This window comes from Antechinus flavipes, chromosome 2, assembly GCF_016432865.1.
Source record: "Antechinus flavipes isolate AdamAnt ecotype Samford, QLD, Australia chromosome 2, AdamAnt_v2, whole genome shotgun sequence".
Classification (NCBI taxonomy): Eukaryota; Metazoa; Chordata; class Mammalia; order Dasyuromorphia; family Dasyuridae; genus Antechinus; species Antechinus flavipes.
The window spans coordinates 552,449,432-552,455,475 of NC_067399.1; the positions used below are offsets into that span (position 1 = coordinate 552,449,432).

The following is a 6,044-nucleotide window of genomic DNA, read 5'->3' on the forward strand; positions in this document are numbered from 1 at the left end:
TCAGTCTTTTCAATTATACCTTTACATAAAAGTGGTGATCACTATCACTTAAACCATATTCAATTGTAAAGGACAGTGATATATAACTAGATAAATCTTTATTACTAGAACTGTAAGGCTGATAGTAAATTATTTTTCATTATTTTACCAAGGATCTTCTTCATTTAATTATCTATGCAAATAAAGTAGGGAGTAGGGGAGAGAGAATGAACATGTTGAGCCACTATTAAAATAACAAATCAATTCTAAAAATAAGACCAAGGAATAGGTTTGCTTTCTTCTATGAAATCCAAGCTTAAGATCTAATAACACACACTCCATGTAAGTTACTTGTCATGATAAAGCCAGAAGTGATGATTTTTCTAAATAACAAACTATGTTTCATTTAGCTTTGATAGACATATTTAATGAAACTCATTTTAAAGGAAATTTCTAAATAATGACAATTTGTCTTTACTGTCATTTAGTGTCACAGAACTTTGAAACTCACAGCTTAAGTTTAATAACTCCACATATTTTATATTTCAAAGTCAAGAAAGACCATTTGTACAGTAGTAGGAAAAGGAAAAAAAAGAACACTAGATGTTTAGGTACTACAGGAGGAAGTATGATAAAAAGTTAAGGACTCAGAGCTAGCAGACATGGGTTTGAGTGCTAGCTTTGATATTTATCTCTGTATGCTTCAACTAATTCATCCATAAAATGAAGAGTTTGGGCTGAACTACCTTTAGAGTTCCTTCCAACTTTGAGAGGCTGTGAGTCTAAATACCAAATATGAATTAAATTTCAAAGTGTGCAAATTACTGGTATTATACAACTAAAATAAGTTTTCTCCAGGCTATCTTAAATTGGAAATAATTGTTTACCTTATTTCAAAAGAATGTTTAAATGTTTTAACCTCATTCTAAAGGTTCATTTGTTTCAGCTGTCATTGAGTCAAAAGAAAATCTCATTTTTCATATTGACGATTGCATTATAAACCTTGTGAATTAAAAAATTCAAAAAACATATACCCATTTCCATATAGATAGCAAGTAAACATTTGGTTATAATAAAAATGCCTCACTTCTAATGTTCATAAAATACCCATATTCTTAAAGTAAGAAGCACAAAAGTACCACCCAAACAAAATACAAGAATTTACAAAAAATAATCTTCACATAATCATATTCTTTTGCGAAATTTGATCTTACAAAAGTAATTAGTCCTTAATAATGTTTTGCATATAATTTTTACTAAAAAAAAAAATCCACACATTTTTGATTAGATGATGCAAATGAGAATTGTGCTGATTTCACACAAACTAGAAACAAGATAACAGCTTGCTCCACAAAAAAAGAAACAAGCATTTCTTTCCCAAGTAAAGAGATACAGGGAGGGAGTAGAGAAACAAAATCAGTAACTCCAATGACTTTCTGAGCAAACATCTCAGATATAAAGAATAGTATGTCTAAATATTTAATATTCAAATCTATTATGGAAATTATTTGTTGAGATGTAAAATGACTTGTTACTTTTATATAACCAATAAATTGCATGCAAAATTAAACATTAACATTTTATTATGAGGAAGACAGCATGCTACAATGATTAGAGAGCTGGTCTTGCAGTCAGGAACATCTAAGTTCAAATATGGCCTTGGTCATATTCTAATGGCAGGAGCCTGGGCAAATCACTTAACCTCTCAATGTCCCAGACAATTCTCTATCATTAAATGTTGCAGAGTAAGTGCTGATCTGCACTGGTAGAATGAGTTCCTCACTAAGCGCTTTCTAAAATGTAAGAAATCACAGATACAATAAAAAAACAACAATTACCTCTCAATTTTCATTTTAAGGAGATAAATTTATCTATTCAAATCTCTATCATTTCACAACCCAACTTTTTATGCTTCTTTGCCAAATAGGAATAATTAACACATTATCATTTACCCAGAAATTTTAAAAAATCCAAATTCTAATTTTCCTGACTTAAAAAAACAGAAATTAGGGACAAACAACAACAACAACAAACTTCAATTTAGAATAAATTCAATCGATAGTATTCATATCACACATAGACTGATATGGATCACAACTGAACATATCTGTCTAAAATAGAAGTGACTAGGATAAAGCTTATTTTGGCAGTCTTACATGTCAATGTTTGAAGATCTCTTAAGGGGGAAAATGCCATGATCACTCCATTCTGGGAACAATTTTAATTTAGAATTAAAGAGTTACAAGAATTAGTTTTGCTTACATAAGCCATATTTGGCTTTAGAATTTTCTGTGTTTATAAACTTCCATAATCATGCAAGATTTAAATAAAATAAAATTTAAAAGATGATAATCATAAACATTATTATGTTTTTCAGGTGTAGTAAAAAAAATTTGTATAACATGGCAAAAATGCATTGTAATATATCGATCATTAATGAGGATGCCAAATACTTTCTATAAAATTATAACAATCTCATTATGATTACCAAGGGAATTAGATAATTCTTTCAAAAAATGTATTTTTCAAAAAAAAAATTTTAATGTAGCTTTCAATAGAATTAATGAATTAAAAAATCTTAACAGTGTTAAGATCTGAACAATAAAGGACATTTCCGTGAAATGGCTAAAATAATATCTTACACAACTTTTTCAATTATTGACACAGAAGATGTTTAGAACCTTTATCAGATAATCAATTCATTAGAGATGAACCACAATTTTTTTTAATCAATGAAATAAAATTGAACAGATATAAACATAAAAAAGATGATGGATTTGTTAAGTTGTAGGTTAAGAAAGCAAACTTCCTTTACTTTACAGTTGCACTTTAGTTAGAGACAATTTTAGAACCATCATTTAAAAAATATATATACATATATATAATAATTTTATAAATATATATATATATATATATCTTCACTATGTTAAATGACCCTGATTTCACTGGTATGGGTATTCCTAACAATGCACAATCTTTCCACATTTTAATATGTGGTCTTCATGTGTTGCTGTGAGCAAATATACTTGGTACTCAACCTTCTGGTGATAAACCTTTCCAAATTTAAGTAGGCCTGTCTCTGAATAAGATATACATACATACACTAGAAGAACCCTATGCATGTTCTTTCACCTTGATAGCTGCTTCCAAAGCTTTGCTTTACTCATATCATCCCTTCCAAAAACCAGGACTTTTGCCTACCCTAATGAGACTTTAATAGTACTTTAGCAAAGAAATATAAAAAGAACCTTCAGAAAGGAATGTTCTATTAAATTTAATCTTGAAACAGGCTTAAGTGAGAAAGAAAGCTTGCATAACAAAAAACATTTCATTTTCATACCCAAAACTGATGCGTTTAGAGAGAAAAATCCTGATAAATATACTATTTATATTTAGATTTAAATAGAGAAACTTATTTCCTAACTGCTTGCTTTGATGAAATGTAGCAATTGTCTTTGATTCTATATATGTTTATGCCCCTCCCCCTCCCAATACATGCAAAAGCCTGTGAGTGGGTGAAAGGCACTGCATTAAAATTTCACCATTACTATCTACTTTCACTAGTAAATAGTAAATATTAAATTGTTCAGTACAGTACACTCAAGTCCCTATAAGGTTCATAGTAGTTATAAATGCAAGACACGAGAAGGGAAGTTATCTCAGAATTTATCCTAAGATATGCCATGACAATGGAATGGACATTAATGACACAAACGCACAAGGCCACACGGTAGTTACATGAAGCAAAGACATACTACTAACTCCCTTTACTATTAAGTGATGTTTTGTAACTGTAACTAAAAAGGAAACATCCTAAATAATTTGAAATATTAAAAAGATTATGAAAGAAGTTAGAAGTCATTTTATATCCTTAAATGTCACTGTAACACGGAAACATATTGTTCACTTGGCCAACTCCTACATAAAATTTTCCCTGGCCAATTTTCCTGTTTCTTTCTAATGCCTGAATTTACCACTCAATCATTTTCAATAATATAATCCAAATGTGGCAAAAAGGAAAATTTTAAAATTCCTTTACTAGAGTTTTAAAATAGTAGCACCACATTTTCTGCAAGATTTTTACATTTAAAAAGCAGGCCAACTGTGAAGACTTCCAAAATAAAGTCTCATATTTCTAATCAGACCATGGCCTAAGATAAATCTGACCAACCTTAATGCTAACCATCTCTTTCTTAAAAAGGAAAGAAAAAAAAAAAACATAGAGAACCAATTATTGCCAAAATATTGTGAGATAGAACAATTTTTTGTGAAATTATGAAATGTGATACATTTTGCTTTGATAATTTCAATGTCCATTATCTACATCTCAAATTTGAAATTATCAAAAAATAGTGAAAACAATTTTTTCGCTATGTACTCTGCTCACAAAATTAATATTGGCAAATAATTCAAAGCAGTATGAAGATTAATTTTACATATAACAATTATTGATATATTTTCAAGGACATAAATTATTCTATATCAATTTTCAAACAATTTCTTTTTTAGTGTCCTCCAAATTTCATGGGCTCCAAAGTTAAGAAAAGGAGAAAATGTCTAGAAATCACGGTTTAATTAAAAACTATAGTTACTCAGAACTAACAAGCAAAGCAATTTGCTTGTGAAATTCCTATGGGTATAGCAATAAAATGGCATAGAGAAGGTCTCAAAGCTGCAGGGCAAGGTAGAAGTAAGGTATAAGAAATGATGACATAAACCACAGAAAAATACCATATAGAGTAGGGAAAACACAGTCCCTGGGGCAAGGAAGTTATTGAATGTACAGGGTTAGGAAACAGTCAGTGTTTCTGTTTTGCTGGGGTAGGGGAAGAGGACTGTGAATATTCCCTGGGTTCTACCCTAAAAATAAAGCTCTGACTACAGACATAGAGAGGAGGGAGGAAGGCAATAATTCAGTGGGGGAGGGGAAATTATTATGATTACCTTTGTACTGGATGATGATCCCACTTTCACTGGCTCTCCGTGGGCAAATGGCAGTAGAAATCTTCCTGTTTTTAGGTCTCCAGTCAATCTGGAAAAAATCAGGCAAACAAACAAACAAACAAACAAGCATAACTCAGTGCAATGTCTGGGTGAAAAGGGTATGAGGAGGAAAGAAAACTGAGGTGAGGTAAAAAGGGCAAAGGACTGAAGAGTGAGAGAGAAGGAGAAATGATTCCTTCCCTTCCCCGCCACCCCCAGGAGATAACTGACTTTTTTTACCTTTTTTTCTCTCAGCTGTTTCTCCTCCTCCTTTCAGCCGCTACCACAGTCACCAACTTCTCCATTTAAAAAAAAATCACCTCAGGGCCAAATCATTTGGTGTTTCCAATTCTCCTCAGCGCCTCCGTCTCAGCCCGGCGAGCATCAAGACAGCAGAAGGGGTGGAGGGAATCCTAATTTAGGGGAACCTTAAGGCAGGGAGTGGGGGGGGAGGAAGTCCCGGACGGGAAAAAGGGGGAAGATCTAGTCAGGGTGCTCAGGGCAGGGGTTTGCCGATGTCAGGGGCAGGAGCGCCGCAGTTTGGGGGGACCGGGAAGGTCTCGGGGCAGGAAGAGATCACCTCATGCAGGGTCTAAGGGTGCCGGAGGCGGGAAGGTGTTGGCCAGGGGGCTCAAGGCTGGGGGCTTTCTGGGTGCACTTTGCACAGGGCCACCCCCGCCCCCCTTCAGCACTTTGGGGTCACAGGGAAGGGACCAACCCCCCACCAACCAATCAGCTGCCTCACAGGGGACTGAGCCTGGAGCCGTAAACCAGGTCTGAGGTGGGTGGGGGTGGGGGTGGCTTGGTTGGTTGGTTGGTTTCTTCTCTCCGCCTTCTCCCCGCTCCCCCACCCCCCCTCCTCTGCCGTAAAGCCACATGCGCGTTCGCGACAGTTGGAAGAGGCGTGCCGTTCTGCGCCAGGACTCGTCTCCGATTGGTTCCGTTCCCCGCTTCCCTCTCCGCTTCTCCACTCCCTTCCAGACTCCGCCCCTAGTGAGAGGACTCGGGGAAGTTGCTAAGCGACGACAGCTCGAGGGAGGGGTCTCTGCGCATGCGGTGGGCGGAGACTAGGTGAGTATACG

At 34.9% G+C, this 6,044-nt stretch overlaps 1 protein-coding gene across 1 annotated transcript in view; it reads right to left on the reverse strand.

Annotated features, from left to right (window-relative positions):
* The window catches only part of ASB7 (ankyrin repeat and SOCS box containing 7), a 37,414-nt gene extending 31,403 nt beyond the window's left edge, over positions 1 to 6,011 (reverse strand). The window contains exons 1-2 of the mRNA XM_051980991.1: positions 5,203 to 6,011; positions 4,924 to 5,011 (exon numbers count right to left, since the gene is read on the reverse strand). The gene's annotated coding sequence lies outside the window, so the exon portion shown is untranslated. The remainder of the gene's footprint in view (positions 1 to 4,923; positions 5,012 to 5,202) is intronic.
* Positions 6,012 to 6,044: the final 33 nt, after the last annotated feature.